Consider the following 26562-nt stretch of genomic DNA (forward strand, 5'->3'; position numbering starts at 1 on the left):
ACAAGACGATCTTAATAGTGTAAATAATGTTTTTGATCTTACTCTATTTTTAGGAGTTATGGGCTATTGTAATTCTTGGTATGATCGTCTCTTACTAAGCTGCTAGCTAGCTCTGAAAGCTGGATCTGATTACTATGGGCTGTTGTTCACTTTTTACTAGGTTGAAGCTAGAGCTACAAATATGAGTTGCATAAAATAGTTATTTTAAAACCCTACAAGCATTATTGCTAGGTTTCAGTCATCTCTGCAGCCATGGCACTGATTAAACTTACATAATTCCCATTTATAGTTAACTAGACCGATCCTTTACATAATGCCTTTTGTAATAATTATATAAAGGATAGATATATTTCAGTATGAATGGGGACTATGTAAGCTTCATTGAATATAGCTGAAATTTACATAAAGTACTTTCTTTTTTGGACCTGACTCCAGTTTTAGGAGTTATGGGCTATTATGTTTTTTACTATATGATGGAATCGTCTCTTACCAGGTTGCTAGCTGCCTCTACCACCCGGATAATCCGCATTTACAATTAACCAGACCGATTCCTTACATAATTTTTTCAGTGTATTAGTGAATTAATTATAACGTCTTAAAGATAACCTAATTTCACAAGCCTCCGATGGCACATTGATAAGCATAGGCGCTTGTCACGTGGGAGACCGGAGTTCAATTCCCCATCAGAAGCAATTTTTAATGCATTGACTTTAAATATAATTATACAAGCCTACTACAGTTAAGTTCGTTCTTTCTTATAATAACTGTACCAATTTAATACTTTAAAATTTCACCTATATCTAAAACCATGAAATAGATTTACTCTAGTTTCAGTTCACCAATCAGATTTATTTTCTTAAAATTCTACTGACTGAGCCATGTATTCTAAAACCCTCCTTAAATTACAATTTAGTGCGACAAATTCTATAGAATTTCACCCACACAAGGATATTTTTTTCAAATAGTGTCTCAAAATGATTAACCTTTCATAATGTGTACTGTGGTGGCGCAGTGGGTTGGACCTTAGCTTGGTAATACGGGACCCAGAGATCAAATCAAACTGCAGCAACGCACTGCAGGGCCGACGCTGGGACCTTAGTAGTCAAGAAGAGTCGTTAATCTGATACAAGTTTATCGACAAGTCAATGAGGGGTGAGTGTGTTTTTCATGGGGATCATATCTTGAAATCTGATTTAACTGGAGAGAAGACGGGGAAAAGTCGAATGCAGTGTTTTGATATAAATTCCATACATTCTTCGGGATGTCTCAGTACGCTCTACCCGTTGGTGACTATAATGGATAAATGACCCTTCAGACCCTGATTTTTCAGACTTCGGCTGTGTCGAGGACAATGGGCCGGTTGGAAGGTGTTTTGAAATTGATGAGGACATACCCGTGGAACTTCATGATTCGGTAACGGATTTTGTTTTTCGATGAATTAATAGAACTGTGTCTAGGGAGTCTTTGAGTCCTCGCAACAGATCTACGTTCGAGGAGGAGGAAATAAATTGGATACCTTCAAAACAAAACTTATCGCCAACCTCCTGCCGAAAAAATATTTTCGTACATTCATTGAACCCTCAAATTTAGTTTAAAACCTTATTTGAAAATGTTAGTTGAAACTCTTGTCAAGAAACGCTCCATAGGGAAAACAAAGGTCAATAAAGAAATCTACAAAGTCATTTCAAATTCGGCCTTTGGTAAAGTGTGCGAAAGTGTTTGCATAGGAACTGTTGTGACCAATCCCGAAAAATGTGCTCGAATTATTGCCAACCCCAACTACACTTCCTTTACAATCATTAGCTCGGACATGGTAGCGTTGAACAAAGAAAAATAAATATTATACTTAATTAAAATGTTGCCGCAGGTAGTGCTCTCTAGGAAATTTTTAAAATAGTCATGTTAAAATGACAAGTAAAGGTCTGCTATGGATTCTTTACGGATTTTCTACTTTAAAAGGCAAAAATTGAAAAACTAATCAATGACTTGGCGCACGGCAAAATCATCAGTTCTCGGATGGACTATACCAACAGGGACGGGTAAGTCTTCTTGGAACTGCTCAAACGTCGCGTGCCAAATTAACTTTTATTTTCAAATCAGAAACGGGAAGCCCAATGGTTTCCTGTAATATGTTTTTGAGCCTGAAGATGTACTTTATACTGACACACAACAATGAAATAAAAAAAAATGTTGCAAGGGAGTGACCAGGCACTATATGGAAAAGAACTTTGACACGAACATTTATAGGAATTGCATTGTTGAAAAAAAAATCCCACAAGCAAAACGGTTGACAATTCGCTCGCTAAATTCGTTAATATAAAAATTTTACTGTAAATACTAAAAAGATTGCCCCTTCCCCCTTGGGCACTACTTAACTTCCGACTGAGACGAATGCGTCCGTAATAGGGGAAGTATCGGTGTGAGTAAACTTCATTAACAATTTCCCAAAATCTTGGGGGGCCTCATGGCCCGAGGGGAAAGGGGAAGGCGGCCTTCGATCATCCGGCTGGCAACCACTGGAAGGAGGGGATACCACTCCGGCCAGCATCTTTTATTGACTTTGAGCATAATTTTTTGTATAATGTGTACTTACTTTGTGTAAATATACGAGTTGTTTTGGTAAAATATACATTTTATTAAAGGTTTTTTCATTATGTTCACAAGTTGTAGTTTTTACTGTTTTAAAAAAATGTGTATGCAATTTATTTAATAGAGTAAACTAATGAATTTTAACTCAGTTATTGATGTTCGTTGAATAGGATCGCATTCACAAAACAGAGATTATGTGCAATTTCATAATGCGTTTCACACCTATTTCTCTGCGGGCCATAAATGAGTGGGAAACGATAGTTTTGATGAAAACAATTCAAAATCGAGGTGAAATTTTGGTGGCAGGGGATCAACGTCAGACATAAATGAAAAACGTATACTATTGCTATAGTGTGTGGCAAGAGTCATGTGATTGGATGAAAGCAATTAAACCTCAAGTTTAATTCGTCAAGGGATTGGATTTCGTATTCAATTCAATTGCACCAAAATTTTGGGCTTATTATTGACGATTTGGCTAAATCAATAGAGCAACTGTCTGAGGAAATGATCTAGTTGTTCACAGTACGTTCCCATTCTGAAAAAAGTTTCATCATCGTTGTCCTACATTATCTCTTTCATCAGAGTAAATGTACGAAAATTCTTGCATAACGTAACTTAAAAAAAACTTTTCCTGGTCAACCTAAATTTCTACTTTCAGCTTACAATCAGGATACAAGCAAATCACATGGATAAATTGTAATTGATCTTAATCAAAATACACCAGAAAAACTACGGGTTGCTAGTAATATTTTTGATCGCGAAATAACAGTATCGATCAGTGATAGGGAAAGATATTAGTTGAAACTATAACGTTGAAGAAGATAAATAACAAAAGATTCTTGTTCTCAGTTTTCAGTAGTTCGAAACCTTGACTTAGGAAGGCCATAATGAATAATGTATATCAAGAATTTATTAAACTCATTTCCGAGCTATGTTTAAATTTAACTGCGGACAACTTTCAACTACCAGACGCTATAAGCAGCAGACTAGACAACATCAATCCATTGTTTTTGTACTTTCAGAGAGAAAAACCAGTCAAAAACGGAAAAGAAAACATTTAGTTCAGGTGCAGGAAGGTTTTTTTCACAGTTTTATTGCCAATAATTGGCGGTATTGTTAGCAGTCCTATGGTGGCGCAGTGGATTTGACCTTAGCATGGTAATACGGGACCCAGAGATAGAATCACGCTGCAGGAATGCACTGCAGGGCCGACGCAGGGACCTTAGTAGTCAAGAAGCGTCGTTAATTCTTAAATAATAATAATTGTTAGCAATCTCCTTCTTCCTCCATCTGGAACATAAGAACAATATATGGATAAACCCTATGAATTGATTGTAATTGATAAGGCTTTATCTCCACTGCAAACTTTTGTGGATAATCTGACTGATTTCCTTAATGACAAAAGTATGCCTAGTGATCAGAAACTTTTGATTTTACAAATGGTGCTTCATCATCTTGCCAATAAAAACCATATCAAATTGAACCCATCAGTGTTGTGAATGTTGCAGATAAGGCACAAGAGTCAAATACTTTAAAATCATCTGTGTCAGCACGATTACTATCGGACTTGTCAAATATATTGGATTTATTACGAGTTTCTTTCCGGGAGAGGGGTAGAAGACTGTTAAATTATTTGAATGAAAGCAGTGATGTTCAAATTGATGCTACAAGTGGTCAAATCATTCTGTGTAGCAGCACTTACAATCTCATTAATCTAATAGCTGATGTCGTCTCAAATGGTAAGAAAACTATATCCATTGACACAAATCTTCTGAAATCATAGGCGGCACCATAGCGCCGCCAAACTAAAGAACGATATTGGCAAAATGTTTTACTTATTTTTTTGGTTTGTTTTGGAAAAGGACACTTCATATCGAAGTAATTGTCGTAGAAACTTCGAAAAAGACTCATTCGATTGGAAACTAAAAGAGCTAGTGTCCTTTTAATATTCAAAAGTGATTAGAGGACAACTAACCCTCCTGCCACGCCAACCATTTCCCTAAATACGCCCATTTAAAACTTTGAGATAGCAACTTTGATCAACTTTGTCGTAGAAACTTCGAAAAGGACTAATTCGATTGGAAACTGAAAGGGCTAGTGCCCTTTTCAATAGTCGAAAGTGATTAGAGGGCAACTAACCTCCCTCCCACGTCAACCATATCCCTAAACGCATTCGATCAAAATTTCGAGATTGACATTTTGATCAACGTAGTTCAAAGACTCAAAAATTAGGTCTTTGAGGATGACAATCCCTCCACAGCTCTCAGGACAGGGACTACAAGTTATGCCCAGGAGGATATAAGGTATTTATAAAAAGTGACGCATGAAAACAAGAAAGGAAATAATAAATGAAAAGAGAAAAATCAAATAGGTGGAAAACGAGGAATTTGTCAGCCAGTAGCAAAATATGAAAATGAAAATCAAGTAAATATATCGACAAGAACCTCCGCCAAGTCGTCCTCAGTGCTAAAAAAAATAAGAAAGAGGAAATAAACTAAAGAAAAAACAACAACAAAATCGAACCTTCTTAAGTGAACTCTACGAGAGGAGAAAAGACACTGAATCAAACATCAAAAACTAACTTGAAATCAATGAAAGAGAAGTTACCAATTAGATTGAATGAGTATCCTTTGCCTTGCAATAGATTTCGCCTGTCTATAACTTCAGTTTTTATTAGATATGCGGACATCCACGCCCAACATTTCCCCAAACACTTCTTATCAACATTTTGATATACCTATTTTGCACAACGTAGTTGAAAGGTCCAGAAACCATGTTTTAGAGGATGACAAGCAACCCCCCACATCCCTCATGGCAACGGTTGTAAGTTATTACACTTGGGGCGTATAAGGTTTTTATAGAAAGTGTTGTGGTCAAAACTTCAAAAAATGCTCATTCTATTGGAAATTGAGAGGGTTAGTATCTCTTAAATAGTCGAAAGAGATCTAAGGGTAAATGTCCCCAAGCCCATCATTTCCCTAAGCACCTCTGATCAATATTTTTTTTAGCCAGTTATCTGAGGGTGAATGTCCCCAAGCCCATCATTTCCCCAAACACTTCCGATCAATGTTTTGATTTAGCCATTTTGTTCAACGTAGTTGAAAGGTCTGGAAATGAGGTCGTCGAGGATGAATCCCCCCAAAAAGCCCTCAGGACAGTGGTTTTGATTTATGCCCTAGGGTTATAGAAGGTTTATAGAAAGTGTTTTCGTAATAACTTTAAAAAGGGCTCATTTCATTGGAAAGGGAGAGCATTAGTGCCGTTTTAATTAGTCGAAAGTGATCAGACGGCAATGAACCCCCACACCCATAATTTCCCAAACAGTTCCAATAAAAATTTTAAGAAGGCCATTTTGTTCAACGTGTTTGAAAGGTCCGGAAATTATGTCGGTAACGATAACAAATCCCTCAGCTCTTAAGGCAAGGGCTGTAAGTTATGCTCTGGGGGTATATCAGGTTTTTTAGAAAGCGTGGTCATATAAACTTCGGAGTGGGCTCAACGGATTGGTAATCAAAAGCTCTACTGCTATATTTAAGAGTCGAAGTGATCAGAGGGCAGCTACATCCCCCCACACACACGTTGTTTTGTCCCGAAATACATCTAATGGAAATCTAGTACGTCAAGTTTTCAAATCCACACTCAAGGCCAGAGAAATCGATTGTGCATGGACTCCAGTGCAATGAAACTTGGAACCACTTTAACCTACACGACGCAATGATGACTGAAAACACACTCTTATCCATATGATGCAGGACACCCTTAGAATTCATTGTGGGGAGGAGTTATAAAACTCTCAGTAATCCTAAAGAGTACCTTAGGAAATTACCTTGACAAAGATTTCATTGATTTTCAGGAGTGCTTTATCGGATGACCTTGACAATTGAGCTATTACTTACTTTATATTAAAGGTGTATAGGGGTGACGTAATATATTTTACACTACCTACTTAAGGCTTATGTACCCTCTACAATTTGTTGGAACGTTTTTTTCTCCAGCCCGAACGGTCAAACAAAAATTTTGCTATAAATAAATAGCTGAAATTGAGTGTTATCCATCTACCAACTTATATTTTCGTATATTTCGTATATATATATATATATATATATATATATATATATATATATATATATATATATATATATATATATATATATATATATATATATATATATATATTTAGCGAATTTTGAGCATCTTCTAAGATAAAGTCTAAGAAGTGTCATCATGATATAATACGGTCGTATATGTAAGAAGTATGTTAGTAACGTATGTGATATTATGATACATAACTGATATGGATAAGTGATCAGTATGAGTGAAAAACGATCGAAATACCATGCCCTTTTTGGTACAAGCTATAGCTATGCACTGACTGTAAACTCGCATGTTTCACGGGGAATATAAATTTTAAGACGTGTGTATTACATTTTTACGGTAGTTGGCAGAAAATATCTTCTGAACGGTCATTGGTTTTTTAAAAGCAGATGGAACATTCCATTTCGTAGACAGTAGAAGCTACGAAAGGGACATTGACATTTTTAGGTTCGTGTTCCCTGTTAAATATGTGATTTTGCGCCAAGCCTACAGTTGTAACTTCCACCAAAGAACAAGAGACGTACCATTGAATTCATTATATTTTGATCTGTCCTTTTACGACTCATAAATTATAAGATCACTGATCTTTCCTAAGGGAATCGTCTAGAGTTGACTTAAAAATACGTACTTATTTTTGAATATATTTCACAGCTTTCAGCGCGTTTTTTACACTTAAAAAAGAAAAAGCGCATTTCAACAGTGTAACTCGTCACATGAGGCTGAGTCTCAGCTATTAAATGATAGTGAAATTGTCGCCTTAAGTTGAAATATATTAATATGCCTAAAACTTGAACCAGTCATATGCTCACAAACAAAAATTCAGCAAAGGAATTAAATACGGATATTGATTGAACAATAGCCCGAACATTAATACTTTCTTTTCTTTATCTAACATACGCAGCATGAAGCAAAACTTTTCGTCATTCATCCCTTTGAAGGTTTCAAGTAATAAGCCTTATCATTAATGCACACTCCTTCTACAGACCAACTCCTTCAGCATCCCACTTTTCGGTGGAAGCTTGCAAAATTCTATATCGTCAAACCTACTAATGGCGAATCATCCCAGCACCAATCTACTTAAGGCCAATGTTTTTGCGCATGCTGCTTCTCCGTCCCAATCTGTTCAAAAATTAACTCCTTACTCCCTCTCACAAAGTTCAAACCTTAATTAAATCCATCCTTGTGATCCCATTCGAGTATGTCCTGCCTTTACCTAGTCCCAGATGTATAGTCAAAGAGCAAGGTTTTACAAGCCTATCCATAACACAAAATTTTATCATCTTCACTTTTCTTTCATTATAGCCATTATAAAATGGGATCTTACTACACTTTTTTTGTACAACTTAAAAATATGGTTCCATTTCACCTTCCAGGGCCATAAATAAAGAAAGGCTACGATGGTAAGGCAAGCGCTTTATGTGACCTTTCAGAAACATTTCTTTCTGTAACCTTATAAGCCCCTTAACACATTCCTTGTTTTCTTTCCCTAAAAACATCTTTTTGATGAATATAATTACGTTGGTCAACTGTTCAATTTGATTTCCTCGGTACTTATTCTTGTACATGTAATTTTTAGTTTTTGACACATCATCGTTGTCCTCCGCATGTGTAAACACCTTTTGGGACTAGTTTTTTTATATATAGGATAACTATGACAAGCTACTGGCCATAGCAAACAATTTATTCCAGTATTATGTAGTGAAGGAAGTTTTTTCTTTAATTTAAAACCAAGAAAACTCTTTAACCTTGTTCTAAAAAAAAAGTCAGATAAGTGAGTCATTGAAGGCTGAATGTTAACTAAATAGAACTGGGCATGAAATTGTCCTCAAGCTATAGAAAAATATCTTTACCTCTTTTATATAGACAAATATGAGTTCTGGAAAAAAGGGGGAAAAAAAACATAGTTGTTTAGGAATGAGTTATCAGATTATAGGAATCATGAAAATGGCTATAAAGGCTACCGCTACTTTTAAGTGTTACTATTTCTTATTCAAATGCAAACATATATAATGAATACATATATTATAGTATTCCAAACAAGTATTTTCATGCGTTTCGTATATTAGACATGATCTCAAACCATGCTAAATCTCGTTACGGTTAATTGAAAGCACCTGAAGATTTAGTGACCATTCACAAGGGGCGGGGTTAGTCGCACCTAAGTTCCAAGATTCTCCGTTCACACGGAGTGTAATGATTTTGAGCCTGTTTCTACAAAATCAACCGATCCTGGCTTATGAATTTGGCACCGAAATTGAAAGTTGAAAAATATGGATGAGGAAGTTCAGGATTTTCGTTGTCACGTCTAGGTTCCAAGCTTTTCCATTCACTCACCGTGTTCTTTCTTGAGCCTGGTTCTACAAAATCAACCAATCATTTGTTGAAAAATATGGATGAGGATGTTCAGGACTTATACCGTTTTTTTTATGGAATTTTGTCAGGATTGGGATTATATATGCTTATGGCAAGTCAAGCTGGCAAAAAAACAAGGATATAGACAAAAGAAATCTTTGGATAGCCAAGAAGATTGTTTGAAAACTAAGTCCAGCCTATTCTCTAGTTCTAGTCTTAGTTGCTGGTGAGTTGATCAAAATTGAACTATTATTACACCTGGGACTGAGACTCTGAGACCCGTATGAACGGGACGTTTTTGCCAAGTCGTAGTCGTAGTCGCTACTACGACTACGACTAAGTCCCGTGTGAATGGTCTTTATTGTTAAGTATATCTCAATTTTAAACAAATCTCTTAACAACAAGCTAGAGAACAGATAATAGTGTAATTGATTAAGTTTTGCATTTCTGGCTAAATTACCCGTATTTACCAAAGTAAAAGCATTACGTAAACACTTTTTTTTGGTATATTTATGTAATTGAATTTCGATCTCAAATTTTTTTATTGCTTCTTTGTTATTTTCCTTAAGACAATGTCAATGCTCTTTTTTTACAACTTGTACTCTCTCCAACAATGCCATGCCACTTGTTTCTCAAAAGGTTGGTGACAGTTTAGTAAGAGATACACCACCGCCTATCATTAAACTGCACCTGCACCTGTAAAAAGTAAGTTAGATATTTTCTGCTATTTGTAGTTGCTTTAAAATGTATTGATTTCATTTTTTTGGGAAAACAATGGTTATTTATTGCTGAGAAAGGTTCGGAAAAGCTTTGTTGAGAAGAAGGCCAGGTAAAAGCTGTCTAAGAAGTCCTTGCAACTGTTTTTAATACTAAAATTGAATATGTATACTTTTAGATTGCGGTAACTCAAATGAATACTTCACAATAACAACGTCACTTAATTTTAATAAAAACAGTATTTTTACTATTTTGGATTTCAGTATCATTGTTCATTTGGAAAAAATATCAATTAGTTAAAGTTTTGAACTTCAATAAAAAAAACCCAACGTTTTCCATAGAGTTCTGGCTGAAGAAAATAAGGCAGTTAAGTTGCCAGTATAGGCAAAAGTTATATTATACAGATTAAAGAGAATATGAAACTTAAAAGAGTTGGATCTTAAGCGATTAAAAATCGGGATTAAAAACTGCTAGCGGCACTAACAGCTTAGTGCTAGGAAACTTCACTACAAAAAGTCAAAATTTTAAAGAAAGTTTGATAACTGGTACTGTTAATCTATCCTTAAAATGTATCCTTAAATGATAATTAATCAGTATTTTCCGGTTTCAACGGTTTTTTTTTTTAAGCCAAAATCTAGCCTGTACAATCTAGGCCTAGGTTAGCTGAGTTTGGCTGATTTTAAGCTGGAAAGCCTATCGGTGACATTATTCTTCTCTCGAAGCCTTCAATGCGCTTCAGAATACCTAAAAAGTTGAGTTTGCATTAGTTTTAGAGAAAAATAAAATCGCTAACAACTAAATGGTGACGGAATTTTTCCTTTTTGACACTATCACCAGTTTTTACAATTATAAGTTTCGTATACTCTTTAATATGGATGTCCAACTGGCCTATCTCATCGTGTAATTTTAACGAAAGATGTTGGGTAGTAAGCGTATCTTGAAGCTATTCGTGATGATGCTGATGCATATTTGAAGACAGTTTTGCCGTGCTTGTTGAACTATCAGCCTATTTAAATGATCAATCCATGTCTATTAAACAATATTTATTGATACAATCCAATGTTTAGACCTGATAAGCAGTCAAAAGGAAACTTGTAATTGCCTCATAAGTCATATTTAATTCTCTTGAGTTTCTGTTGTAAATATTAACTTTTATGAATAAGGTTACTTTTAACAGGCAGCACTCATGGTTGCCTGCATATGCAGTGTCCCGCAAAAAAATATGATCAACTCTAAATACTAATAGATTTCTACGTGAACATACGAATTTTTGAAGCGCTTGATAAACGAAAGGTGAAAACTGAGCCGTCTTTGGCTAAAATAAAACAACGACATTTAACTTGGCTAATGACTTCATATCCTGAAGAGGTTTGTTTGCCATACTTACGCACAAATCTTCTATAACAACTAAAGTGTAGTTATAAATTTCTGATGTAAAATCAAAAGTCATATCTGACGTCTCGGCACTCTACATATATACCCTTTAACCTGATCCCTCAAAGGAAAATCACGACAAGATCTTTGCCAGAGCTAAATAAAACCCTTTACAAACACACTTGTGTTAACTACCTTCCTTGAACGCGTGATTAGTCGAAAAGTAATACATTTTGCATCATAGCCTTTCAATTATCACGCCTTGGAACGTTTTCCTTCTTGGAATAGATCAGCAAAATTACAAGAGATGACCTTTTTGTTTTTCAAAATATACGGGGGAGGGATTTTTTTATACCAAAATAAGCCAGTTTTAGCAAATAATTAATTAAAGGTAAGCCAAATAAGAAACGTGGCAAAGTTTCAACAAATTGGGCACTGAACAACTTATATACAGACGTTGGGTTTCGATAAACGAAACCCAATTCCTCTTTGAATAGAAAAATGAGACATAGTTCCAAGTTCCAACAAATCGGATACTGAACAACTTATTTGCAGACAACGGGTCTCGATAAACATAACCCAATTCCTGTTTGAATAAAAAAAATGAGTTATAGTTCCAACAAATTGGATACTGAACAACTTATTTGCAGACTAATGGCCATGCAAATTGATTCCCAAAGTCCCACCTTTCCTCATCATCATAAATATTACATACTTTTGTAGCTAAATAGCAGCAAGTTTTCCGTACAACAGGTGACAAAAAACAGAGTCGTAGCGTTTGCTCTACAGTAGGAATATGACCTTAGCGCCTATCAGGATTCAAAACTGTTGGATCATCTGAAAAAAAGCGTTTAGACTTCATCCAGGGTAGGATCCACTATATGAACGCCCATTGACTAAACTATTTTGATAGCTACAAATGTGCTACGGTGAAAAAAGAACTCTAGAAAGTTTGACTAGTGTTTAACTTTTAATACTATAATATAAAAAACTGCTTGAAAAAAAATTGTTGTTCTGAATGTGCTCAGTTCAGACATTTTAGTTTGGTCTCTGAGGAGTGGAAAAATCATCTTCATTTTCCGGGAATGTCTGTTCATTTTAAGTTTCCTTTCTTCATACGCAGTAACAGATGTAACGTGTTATGTATGCAAGTTACTACTACCCGTTTTAAGTTTGAAATTAGCTGCTTACTTTTCATAGACATTTATTTTATATCATTAGATTTTTTAATTACAATAATCGTCTGTTTATATATTGACAGAATCACTGCTGGTTAATAAGCTTAATCTATAAAGGCAGGAAAGAGCATAAAAATGTTGTGATAGTCATGGTATGAATAATACCGTTATGATTTTGGCCTTCTATATCCCAACATCCATCCCAGATTTGAAATCAACGACCTTAGAAATGCTTCGATGGTGAATTTGGTCTAAGTCAAATAGTATTTGTTAAATATGTAATTAATATTTTTTTTTAATTTCATATTGTAATATGAGCCTCAGATAGGAATATTACAATCTCAAGAACTTTTAAATGACAATTTCGGTAAGACCCAAACTAAGTTTGTTGGCCATGTGTTTTGACTTTGGACTTACTTAATATTGCAATATTGGCCTCATATTTGTAATCAACACCCTTAAAAGTTCTTCTGTGTTTCAAATCAAACAACATTTATAGAATATATTCTTAGTACAATCTGATTTAGGACATTCACACTGCCACCTTAAGGATTTTTATTGATTTCTCATTTAATTATTGAAGATTATTTTTAAATAATTCTGGAACAAACCTGAGTGAAAAGAGGTATAACATACCTATTTTGAAGAGGAGTATTGAAGTGGGCAATGTACAAAGAGTCACACTTTGGTACCTCCAGTCATTAAGATTAAATTTCTTATTCTGTTTTCAGTTTCCAGCTATGTGTAACATTTTCACAATTTTTGAAACATTTGCTTCATATATTTTTATTGTGAGTTTTCAATACCAAAGGTGTACTTTCTAGCAAATCCATTATGTTTCTCTCCCAGAGGATTTGCGAGGAAAAAAAGTTTCCCATATTACGGTTTTCCACAAAGCGAAATAGATTGGAATTTGCTTACTACTCGCAAGTGATAATTGAAAAATTACTGATTAGGTCCAGGATGGCAATTGGAATTGCAACCTCATAAAGTCGAATAGAATGCCAGAAGTTTTAGTCCAATTAATATTTTACTATCCATAAAAAACGTCGTTGTTTTGAAGGAAATGCGTGCAGACACATTTTATTGATTACAAAAGGTGTTTCTTTTTGTTTACACAGTTCCAATTTATTCCGGCATATATTTTCTCGCTAGTACCTTGAAACATAGCAATAAAAATTAGATGAACATCGACTGGAACACATCTCTAGAAATATTAATCGATAAATGAGCCAAATCGCAAGCTGATTCAGTCTAACAAACTTAGTCCACAACTGGGAAGAAAAATGAGCGATGCCAACCAGCTTATGATAGTTTCATAGTAAAGTTATAGAATTTTTTTCTGGAATTTCAAACATAGGTTGGCAGTTTTCAAGGAACTTCCAATTTTTTTTTCGTTGTCAGTGAATAATCGTTCTAAAGGGTCATTACGCTCAAAGTCCAGCCAAAAGCCTCTGAAGCATGAATGACAAAAGAAATAAAACACACACACACACAAAAAGAAAAAAGGATTTATTTTCCATGTAAAGAATTTTATTAGAATGCTCATCTAATCTTACTGAAAATTGGGTCCACAACCGGGAAGAAAAATGAGGAATGCCAACCAGCATATGATAGTTTCATAGTAAAGTTACAGACATTTTTTTTCTGGGATTTCAAACCTAGGTTGGCAATTTTCAAGGAACTTCCAATTTTTTTTTTTCGTTGTCAGTGAACAATGTTCGAAAGGGTCATTACGCTCTAACTCCAGCCATAAGCCTCTTAAGCATGAATAATAAAGGAAATAAAACACACACACACACAAAAAAAAAGAAAAAAGGATTTATCTTCCATGTAAAGAATTTTATTAGAATGCTCATCTAACCCTTGAAGCCAAGTACCAAAACCGAATCTGCTATCATGACGAGATCGTAGACACGACTGGAAAACAAAAGCCATCTCAGCCTTTCTCACATTACAGCCCTAGAAAGTGGGATAAAACCAAATTTTTTAAGCAGCTTGTTTGATATAGAGTCAGTCAAATGGGTACCCAAATTATCCGTCTGGAAAACACATCTGGACAATACATCTGGAAAACATATCCTCCTCTTTCTTCCAATGCGTCCAACTTTAAGAACCATACTTGACCACTGTTATTACTGTAGCTTCCAATATCAAGCCAGCTATTAACCTCATTTTCGGCCTTAACGGCAGCAACATTGTTTTCGTACATAACACTAATCACTCTAATGTGATTAACTGGTACACCATACAAGGATAGGGCCTTCACTAAAGCCCTTTTATCAGCTGAATCAAACGCCTCTTCTTTGGCGGTGTAATTTTGTAAGAATCATGGGGGGGGGGGGCAAAGTTGGAGTCGATTTCCCAAGTAAAGTGAAAATGACAGTGAAAACGAAAAAATCAGCCATATTATAATATAAAGGCAAATTTTACTAAAGACAACTGATCTATATCTGAGGATGCTTGAATTATGTAGGCCTATCAATGTTTTGACACGATTTTTGAAGATGCTAAATTTTAGCTGGGGAGGGGAACTGGGGTCTGGAGGCAGTTGCCCCATTTACCCCTTAACAAATTAAATCCCTGCTGTTCATCTATATATATATAAAAATAAGTTGTCTGTGTGTGTGTGTGTCGAATGACGTCATTTTTGTCGACTGACATCATTATAAGGATTGAGCTGTATGCGTCATGAATTTGTTTGTCGACTGACGTCATGTTTGTCAACTGATGAAATTACATACCGGGACACCGGGACACTAATGACGACCGGGACACAGAGAATATAAATGACGACCGGGACACAGGGACACAACTACAACGGGGACGCCGGGGGCACAGGCGGGATATATAAATGACGACCGGGACACAGGGATTGTTCGAATAGAAATTACAGACCGGGACACCGGGACACAAATGACGACCAGGACACCGGGACACAGGGAATATAAATGACGACCGGGACACTCAAAGAGAAATTACAAACTGGGACACCGGGACACAAATGACGACCGGGACACAGGGAATATAAATGACGACCGGGACACAGGGGCACATCATTAGAGTATGAGGTAATGATCTGAATACGGATTGTTTTTCCCATGGACAATTATATGTTGCATTTTCAAGAGTCAGTAAACCTGACAATCTATTTATATGCAACATATATATACATATATATATATATCTATATATATAAAAATAAGTTGTCTGTCTGTGTGTCTGTCTGTCTGTCAGGTGACGTCATGTTTCTGTGTTGACTGACGTCATGAAATTAGTTGTCGTCATTTTTGCTTTGACGGTGACGTCATTCAAGACATTTAAGACATATGTTCACGTAGAAATCTATTAATGTTTAAGTTTAAAATGACTGATGAACTTACAATGGCAAAAGCCGATGAAGATGCTCAAAGAGTCTATGCCAAAAAACCTGCTGCTGATAGAGAAAGTCAGAAAAGAAAGCGTGCCGAGGAATCAAAAGAACAGCAAGGAAACAGGCTTGAGGCTGATAGAGAAAGAAAGAACAGAAAGCGTGCCGAGGAATCAAAAGAACAGCAAGGAAACAGGCTTGAGGCTGATAGAGAAAGAAAGAACAGAAAGCGTGCCGAGGAATCAAAAGAACAGCAAGGAAACAGGCTTGAGGCTAATAGAGAAACAAAGAACAGAAAGCGTGCCGAGGAACTACCAGAGCAACGCGGAAGCAGACTTGCTGCTAACAGAGAAAGTGAAAAAAGAAGGCGTGCCGAGGAATTACAAGAACAGCAAGAAATCAGGCTTGCTGCTGATAGAGAAAGTAAGAAAAGAAAGCGTGCCGAGGAATCACAAGAACAGCAAGAAATCAGGCTTGCTGCTGATAGAGAAAGTAAGAAAAGAAAGCGTGCCGAGGAATCAGAGCAACCTGAAAGTTATCGCCTGGCATTCAGGTACAACCCAGTCGATGATTATAGCTTGAGTAGATGTGTTCAAATCGGGACAATGTCTAAAATTTGTCCCTATTGCAAGGCCTTGAAATTCAATGGTGAAACAATGGGAATGTGTTGCGCCTCAGCAAAAGTTAAACTTCCTCTATTGGCTGCACCACCAGAGCCATTGAAGACTTTCCTTACTGGAACTACGTCAGAATCTAAGCGTTTTTTGTCAAAAATCAGAAAATAAAACTCATGTTTCCAAATGACGTCGTTTGGAGCCCAAATCGAAAATCCAGATCAATTTATGTCTACTTTCAAAGTAAAAGGGCAAATTTATCATAGAGCAGGGTCCCTTCTACCATTCTCAGGCGAGAATCATAAATTTTTACAATTGTACTTCATCAGTGATAGAAATTCTGAACTGAATGCACGTTGTGAAATTTCTCCCAACGTTGAAAGGACAATCGTTTCCCAATTGCAACATCTTTTCCACGAAAATAATAATTTAGTGCGTCTGTTCAAAACAGCCATCGATTTGATGCCTACTGATACGCATAAAATTGTTATTTCCGCTGACAAAACGCCTCCTGGCCAACATGTGCGTAGATACAATGCTCCAACTATCGACGAAGTGGCAACCGTTATGGTCGGTGATCAGTTTTTACCTCGAGATATTATTCTTCATAAGCGAAACGCTCAGTTGTTAAGAATTGCTGAAACTCATCGATGCTACGATGCCCTACAATATCCTATCATTTTTTGGGATGGAGCCGACGGCTATCACTTTAATATTAAATTGATGAATCGAGCCACTAACAAAGAAATGAATAAGAAATGCAGTGCAGTGCAATGGAATTGTCAAGCACAGGCAGTAATTTTGATGTATTTTTGCGACCTTTGCGATCAACGAGATCCGTTGATTTTTGAATTTAAAAGAAAGGGAATAGTTGTGGGAAAAGTGGAAGTCATGGCCAATTGTAGAAAAAAGCCAAGACAGATTGTCCAGGTTAATTTTACCCCTTTGATGGCCGTTCTTCCTATAGACTAATGATTCGGCAGGATAAAGAAAATTATATTTTAAAATGCCGTGAATTGTTTCACCAATTTGTCGTTGATATGTATGCTAAAATTGAATCAGAACGTTTGCTATATATCCGCCTGAATCAGACCAAGCTCCGCTCTGAACAATACATTCATTTGCGAGATGCAGTTATAAATGACGGTAATACCACAAACGTTGGAAGATTAACAATTTTACCTTCGTCAAATGCTGGCAGTCCCCGTCATATGCATGAATATGCTCAAGATGCTATTGCGTATGTTCGTCTCTATGGTCGTCCAGATTTATTTATTACATTTACATGTAATCAATCTTGGGACGAGATACTGCAGCTTTTACTTCAAGGACAATCGGCGGTTCATAGGCATGACATTACGGCCCGTGTCTTCCGGCAAAAGTTGAAATCACTGATAAACTACATAGTAAAACTTGAAGTGTTTGGGTCAGTGCGATGCTGGATGTACTCAGTGGAATGGCAAAAACGAGGTTTGCCACACGCACATATACTAATCTGGCTACATAAAAAAATTACTTCGAACGAAATTGATGATGTGATTTCCGCTGAAATACCTGATAAAAATGTCGATAAGGGGTTACATGATATTATTGTAAAAAATATGATACATGGACCTTGCGGTGCACTGAACGAAAATTCACCATGCATGGCCAAAGGAAGGTGCACAAAGCAATATCCTCGACTTTTAGTATCAAACACAATTACTGGCAATGATGGTTACCCACAATATAGAAGAAGATCTACTGAAGATGGCGGTAAAACAGCAATAATAAAGAAGCGTAACGGTACCACCATCGAAGTAGATAACCAATGGGTTGTTCCATATTCCCCATTATTATCAAAAACATTTAATGCACACATAAACGTTGAATACTGTAACTCCGTAAAGGCAATCAAATACATATGTAAATACGTCAACAAAGGCAGTGACATGGCAATTTTTGGCTTGCACCCCGAAATCAAAGATTTCGACGAAATCGTACAATATCAGGCTGGAAGATACATAAGCAGTAATGAAGCTGTTTGGCGAATTCTTTCATTTCCGATACATGAACGTAGTCCAGCTGTTGTTCACTTAGCGGTACATTTACAGAATGGCCAACGTGTTTATTTCACGGAAACCAACGTGCAACAAAGAGTCCTGAATCCACCGGATACAACATTAACAGCTTTTTTTTCGCTTTGCAAAAATGATTCTTTTGCAAAAAAAACTGCTGTATACTGAAGTGCCTTCGTATTACACGTGGAATACTAAAAATAAAGTATTTGAACGTCGAAAACAGGGTAAGTCAGTCGACGGCCAACCTACCATCTTCAAAGATACCACGATAGGAAGACTCTACACCGTTCACCCCAATCAACATGAATGCTTCTTTCTACACCTGCTTTTGGTGAATGTACCCGGTCCGACATCCTTTGAGTATTTGAGAACTGTAAACGGTACTATACATGACACTTACCGTAGTGCATGCCAAGCTCTGAATTTATTGGAGAATGACCAACACTGGGATAACTGCATCAATGACGCGTGCGAAACGTCAACCCCAAGTCAAATTCGTGCATTGTTTGGCATCATTTTAACAACTTGCTCTCCATCAGCTCCTACAGAGTTATGGGAAAAATATAAGTCAAAAATGTCCGAAGATATACTCCATCGAAAACAGTTAGAGACGTCAGATATGACTTTTGATTTTACATCAGAAATTTATAACTACACTTTAGTTATTATATAAGATTTGTGCGTACGTATGGCAAACAAACCTCTTCAGGATTTGGGAATGCCTTCACCTAACCGTATCGCTGCTGTTTCGACATGTGTAGAATTGGATCGTGAACAAATTTACAGTACGAGTGATCTATTGTCGTATGTACAAAATAACATTTCCAAGTTAACGTCGGAACAAAAAGACATTTATGATACGATAATGCATTGTGTCGATAACAACGTTGGAGAAATTTTCTTTTTGGATGCGCCAGGAGGTACTGGTAAAACATTTGTGATAAAACTGATTCTGGCATCAATTCGATCAAAAAATGATATAGCGTTGGCAATTGCGTCGTCCGGAATAGCTGCAACATTGCTGCCTGGTGGAAGAACTGCTCATTCTGCTTTGAAATTGCCTCTGAATTTGCATTCTACAGAAACTCCCACGTGCAATATTTCCAAATCATCTGGGATGGGTAAAGTATTGCAGCAATGCAAACTTATTATTTGGGATGAGTGCACATGGGCACAAAAAATCGCTCGAGGCTCTGGATCAATGCTTGAAAGATTTGAGAGGGAAGTCGAAACCCTTTGGCAGCACATTAATATTGCTTGCGGGAGATTACATTACCTATAATACCTAGATCAACTCCTGCAGACGAAATGAATGCTTGCCTGAAAAATTCTAATTTATGGGCAAATATGCGATTGCAAAACGATGACTCTGGTCAAACATTTTCAGATCAATTGCTGACAATTGGAAACGGAAAGCTCCCAGTAGACTCAATTTCAGGACGTATACAACTACCTGCTGATTTCTGTAATTTAGTGACGTCCAAAAATGAATTGATTGAAAAAGTATTTCCGAATATTCTAAAAAATTATAAAAATAATAAATGGCTAAGTGAAAGAGCGATTCTCGCACCAAAAAATATAGACGTCCACGAAATCAACAATATTGTTTTGACCAAGATTCGAGACCAGGCAGTCCTTTACAAGTCAGTCGACACAGTTTTGGAACCAAATGAAGTGGTTAATTATCCATCTGAATTTCTAAATTCCATAGATATTTCGGGGTTTCCACCACACGTGCTACAACTAAAAATAGGCATACCAATAATACTTTTAAGAAATACAAACCCACCAAAGCTTTGCAATGGCACTCGACTTGCCGTAAAAAAAACAATGGAAAGCCTAATAGAGGCCACAATCTTGACAGGGCCTTTTGAGGGTGAGGCTGTTCTTATTCCTCGCATTCCCATGATTCCAACGGATCTGCCTTTTCAATTTAAAAGATTGCAATTACCAATTCGATTAGCATTTGCAATCACCATTAACAAAGCTCAAGGTCAATCATTAGAAAAATGTGGTATAGATCTTAATACTGATTGTTTTTCCCATGGACAATTGTACGTTGCATGTTCGAGGGTAGGTAAACCTGACAATCTATTTATATGCAGCGACAATTGGACAGCGAAGAATGTTGTATATTCGCAAGTTTTACGCAGTTAATTTGTATTGTATCTATCTATCTATCTATCTATATAAAAACGAGTTGTGTGTATGCATGTTTGTTTGTTTGTAAAAAGAGCGTTTGCATATGATGTCATTATTAGTACATACGGCTTTGTATATGCAGAGACAATGGGAAAGCCAAGAATGTTGTATATTCGCAATTTTTACGTAGTTTAACTCCTGCAGACGAAATGAATGCTTGCCTAAAAAATTCTAATTTATGGGCACACGTAAAAATATTAAAATTAACTACAAATATGCGTGTCCGATTGCAAAACGATGACTCTGGTCAAACAGTAGACTCAATTTCAGGACGTATACAACTACCTGCTGATTTCTGTAATTTAGTGACGTCCAAAAATGAATTGATTGAAAAAGTATTTCCGAATATTCTAAAAAATTATAAAAATAATAAATGGCTAAGTGAAAGAGCGATTCTCGCACCCAAAAATATAGACGTCCACGAAATCAACAATATTGTTAAGATTGCAATTCCCAATTCGATTAGTATTTGCAATCACCATTAACAAAGCTCAAGGTCAATCATTAGAAAAATGTGGTATAGATCTTAATACTGATTGTTTTTCCCATGGACAATTGTACGTTGCATGTTCAAGGGTTGGTAAACCTGACAATGTATTTATATGCAGCGACAATTGGACAGCGAAGAATGTTGTATATTCGCAAGTTTTACGCAGTTAATTTGTATTGTATCTATCTATCTATCTATCTATCTATATAAAAACGAGTTGTGTGGATGCATGTTTGTTTGTTTGTAAAAAGAGCGTTTGCATATGACGTCATTATTAGTACATACGGCTTTGTATATGCACAGACAATGGGAAAGCCAAGAATGTTGTTTATTCGCAATTTTTACGTAGTTTGAAACACATATATAAATCTATCTATATTCACAGGTGGGACACAGGGACACAACTACAATGGCGCATAACTAATATGGCGCGTAACGACTTACGCGCGCGGGGGGGCTTGGGGGGGCGCGAAGCGCCACCCCAACAGCTAGTATATATATATATCTATATATATAAAAATAAGTTGTCTGTCTGTCTGTCTGTGGATCAGGTGACGTCATGTTTCTGTGTCGGCTGACGTCATGTTTTCGACTGACAAAATTACAGACCGGGACATCGGGACACAAATGACGACCGGGACACCGGCACAAAGGAAATATAAATGACGGCCGGGACACAAGGAATGTTCGATTAGCAATCACCATCAACAAAGCACCGGGACACAAATGACGACCGGGACACAGGGAGTATAAATGATGACCAGGACATAAGTAAAAAAAATTAAAAACTAAAAAAAAGGTAAAAACTACAAAAAAACTAAAAAGAAAAAAAAACTAAAAACTAATAAAAAACTAAAAAAGCTAAAAAGCTAAAAAAAACTAAAAAAGAAAATAGAATGAAAACGGAAAAAAAAATGAAAAATAAAGGAGAAAAACAAAACTAAAAAAAAAAGAAAAAAAAACTAAAAAAAGGTAAAAAACTAAAACCTAAAAAAAGACCAATTCAAAAACGAATGTATATACAGACCGGGACACAAATGACGACCGGGACACAGGGAATATAAACGACAACCAGGACACTCAAAGAGAAATTACAGACCGGGACACCGGAACACAAATGACGACCGAGACAAAAATGACGACCGGGACACCGCGACACAGGGAATATAAATTACGACCGCGACACTCAAAGAGAAATTACAAACTGGGACACCGGGACACAAATGACGACCGGGACACAGGGACACAACAACAACGGGGACGCCGGGGGGCACAGGGGGATATATAAATGACGACAGGGACACAGGGAATGTTCGATTAGCAATCACCATCAACAAAGCTCAAGGGTAATCATAAGAATAATGAGGTATAGATCTGAACTCAGATTGTTTTTCCCATGGACAATTATATGTTGCATGTTCAAGAGTCGGTAAACCTGACAATCTATTTATATGCACAGACAATGGGACAGCCAAGAATGTTGTACATTCGCAAGTTTTACGTAGTTAAAAATATATATATATATATCTATCTATATTCACAGGTGGGACACAGGGACACAGCTAAAATGTCGCGTAACTAATATGGCGCGTAACGACTTGCGCGCGCGGGGGGGCTTGGGGGGGGGGGCGCGAAGCGCCCCCACCAGCTAGGTGTTGGGGTGGCGCGAAGCGCCACCCCAACAGCTAGTATATATATATATATATAATATATATATATATATATATATATATATATATATATATATATATATATATATATATATATATATCTATTCACAGGTGGGACACAGGGACACAACTACAATGGCGCGCAACTAATATGGCGCGTAACGACTTACGCGCGCGGGGGGGCTTGGGGGGCGCGAAGCGCCCCACCAGCTAGGTGTTGGGATGGCGCGAGGCGCCACCCCAACAGCTAGTAATCTATAAAACTAAGGACCAAAGGAGTCCGATTATTAAGGTACTTCTCAATTATTAATTTAATGGTGAAATTTTTGCCGACGCATCCACCGTCTTAAAACTACACTACTTTTATCTTCTCTTAAAACTTTACCTACAGCTTCTCTTAGTCTAAAAAGTATCATCACACAAAAGAATTTGCTTCCTACTGAAATCAATCTAATGCCTTTATTATTACCACAATTAATCTTATCATCTTTCTTATAAAGGGTTTATCTACTTATTTAGATTAATATAGGGACGCTTTTGCATAATCTTACGACAGAATTCAAATTCCAAACCCTTCTATGTGTTGTTACAGCTAGGTTTGACATCTGAGTCCCTTATTACCAAGCTGGGATCAAACCCACTGCATCAATACACTAGGAAAAACATAGTCAGATCCTTCAGTAATTTATTTCTAACTTCGCAACCCCCTTAATTCAAGAGCACGATTACCACACTAACACCACCAATAACAAAAGGTAAAACAGCAAGGAACTACTTAAAGACAGTGAAAATTATTAAAAAGAATTAAGAAACTGGAAGTGCATTGAATATATGTTTTAAAATATGTTTATTCAAGGTCATTAAAACACCACAATCAAGCCCTATTGCCAAATCTTCAATTAAATGATAATTTGTTAGTTTTCTTTTTTTTTAATTGCTCCAATTTCGCGGCATCAATATTTTTGTACACGGAAACAATATCAAAGCTACTTACTATTGTGTTTTCTGTTGTTTTTTTTTTTTACTTTTTCTAGTAGATCTATGGAGTTATTTATACATGATTTTTGCAAATGGACCAACATTTGAAAGCTATATATAACTATTTTCGATTTGAAGTGGATGATTTTGCACATGCTACGGTTGGCCTTATGGGGATAAACTGTTAATGCAATTTCGGTAAGCCATACAATTTCGCATAAAATCTACCACGGAAGACAAATTTATTGCATAACATCGGAGTGATTTTAACATTTTGTTTTAAAGTTTTTAGTTCATTTATGTGCATGACCATAAGTTGTAAATGCATAAGTAGTTTTGTCATTAAAATAGCAGCATTAACAATCAAATGAGCCCTCGCCAAAACTTATTACAATCATATGTTCTAAATAATGAGCCGGGGAAAAAATGTGAATGAGAAAAATGAGAGACGCAACGCCTTTTCCAGGTCAACGACTAATGCATAAAGACTACGATGCTTCAAATACAACGTTTTCAATCCAATTTACCAGATTTTGTTTTATTCTATTTACTATTTTTTTCCATTAAGCGTAGGAGAAAGTCTTTGGACGGATCTTGGGGGAGGGACAGAGAGTTCCACTTCTACCTAAGTTCCTTGTATACAAGCCTACTTGTACTACATTTCTATCTTTTTAGAATGAAAGCACCAGCATTTGTACTGCTACTATTGGCAAGCTTATTAACTACCTTTGCAACACCAACTATTGAAAGTGGAGAAAAACAAGCTTCAGAGGATCGTGATGGACAGCAGCAGGGAATGAAACTTACACCGTTCCTGTTTTGTTTTGCTACACCTGCGTTCGACCAACAACAAGTCCAAGCCCTTGCAAACCTGCTTAAAAATCCAGAAGAGAAAAAACTTGGCCCTCCACCTGTCCTATGTTACTTCATGAATCAACTGTCTCAACAATAGATTTAGCATCTTCTTTTTGTAAATTTTTGGACGCAACACGAATATACTTTTTTCACCGCAGAATTTTTCACCATACGAATTATACAAAACACACAACTGCATTAGCAAGATTGCATGGTTGGAAACTGACAGGACTGATGTTTTCCCCTCAGTGACTTTTTGAGCAAAAGTTTCATTGCTCATGAATGTAAAAAAAACAAAAACATTTAAGTTCTACATATTGGTTTTAAACGTATTCAGTGGAAGCAAGAATCTAAAAATTTTTAGGGGGAGGATGGGGTAGGGATACAAAAACACATCAGCAAGTCGAGAATTTCTTTTTTTTTCTGGGGGGGGGGGTAAATGTTGTAAACCCCCTGGATACGGCCTTGATCCAAAGCATTATTATTTTATTTGCATCAGTCCTCAGCTAGTGATCTATTTTGTTCACCCTCAGCAGCGTAAATATTTTCTGGGGGGCGAAGGTGTCCAAATTAAGGCATCAATAATTAAATCGTTGATTTAAAATGAAAATCAAAGATACTCTTTGATATTTGTGTAAGAGCTGTGGTGAATTTTGGACCAAAAGTTTTATCTTGGAACTACTAAAATATCTCAGTTAGACTAAGGCTGTGCAACTTGAGAGTAGATACACAAAAGGTTAGGTGTTTTTCAAATCTTAAATATGAAATATTCAAGACGAAAGCAATGGCAATAGGCCCTAAATAAAGAGCTTAAATAAAATCACGCTAAGTGAACTAAATGAAAGATGACCTGAGATGGTATACAAAGACTGAAAATGCCAAAGAAAAACCCAAGTAACTGTTAGAATAGCAAAAAAAGATAAGGAACCTGTGTCTTATAGTCACTACACTTAAGTCCTAAGAGAAGTGAAGTTTGGCCAACGCAAATAAAATAAAACAAAATATGGTGAAAATATAATACTTTATCAACAAAATTACGAAAACTATAATTTAGAAATATACGCCCAGAACGCAGAAATCTCACTAAGAATCGCATTGCAATGAGCTCTGCTTTCTGCCGTTACTGCCGTCGCCACATGTACTCTGCTAGGTATGATTTTAAATGATGGCGAGATGTACCTCGGTGCCGTTTATTCCTCCACTTTACGGAAGCCAACATTCTCTCTTCTTTTTGGGTAGATGTGCTGGTTTCTGGGTCGAGAAAATTCTTTTTGTGGTTAACAGTCAAATGTGTGCAACCTGCTTGTTCCAGCTCAATTGTTTAACCTAACTTAGGTTAAACCGGTTCTTAACCAAACTTCACTTCTCGACAGAACTGGAGTGTGGTGGCTATAAGACGCAAGTACCAAAGATAAGTTTTAAGATGGAGGGAGTGGGGAACTGTAAGAAATTTGTTCTATTATCATTAGCATATGCAGGTGTTCAGTTGTTATTCAGTACATAGCTTACACAAAAAGAGACTAGGGAGTAATCAACGCCAGACATTCTTTAGATAAAGCAATGTTCAACTTCTAGACCAAGACTAAATATTTTAATTATGATATATCTCAGCCTTAATTTCAGGGCTTGAAATAGACTCCTGAATGTATAAAATATTTCCCTTGATTAAAATTTGGGATTTTAACATTGAAGCCCTTAATTATGAGGTCTTAGGCGTTTCGTTAATTCTAAAGATTGGCTCGTAGGATTACCACGTCGGACAATTGTGATTTAAAAATTCAGTTTTTATGGTATTAGGCTCAACCCTCTAGAGAAAAAATTTATGATATTCTTCTCTAAGGAATCTGGACATGCGTGCAACTATGGTTATATCATTGATCAACCATGTAGTTTATTAGAGGTAAAGTTTATCATGAAACATGATTTTCGCCCTACTGAAAACATTCTTCATTTGGAGCAGCATGTTTTTATTTGCCATGACATCAACAACAACCCAACGACAAAACAAAATCACAAAG

At 36.4% G+C, this 26562-nt stretch overlaps 1 long non-coding RNA gene across 1 annotated transcript; it reads left to right on the plus strand.

Moving 5' to 3' along the window:
- The first annotated feature begins 9612 nt into the window (after positions 1 to 9612).
- On the plus strand, positions 9613 to 24704 carry LOC136032189 (uncharacterized). Its single transcript, XR_010618671.1, has 2 exons — positions 9613 to 9741; positions 24365 to 24704. It is a non-coding gene; the product is annotated as an uncharacterized LOC136032189 (long non-coding RNA).
- Positions 24705 to 26562: the final 1858 nt, after the last annotated feature.

Source organism: Artemia franciscana, chromosome 10 (genome assembly GCF_032884065.1).
Source record: "Artemia franciscana chromosome 10, ASM3288406v1, whole genome shotgun sequence".
NCBI classification, from domain to species: Eukaryota; Metazoa; Arthropoda; class Branchiopoda; order Anostraca; family Artemiidae; genus Artemia; species Artemia franciscana.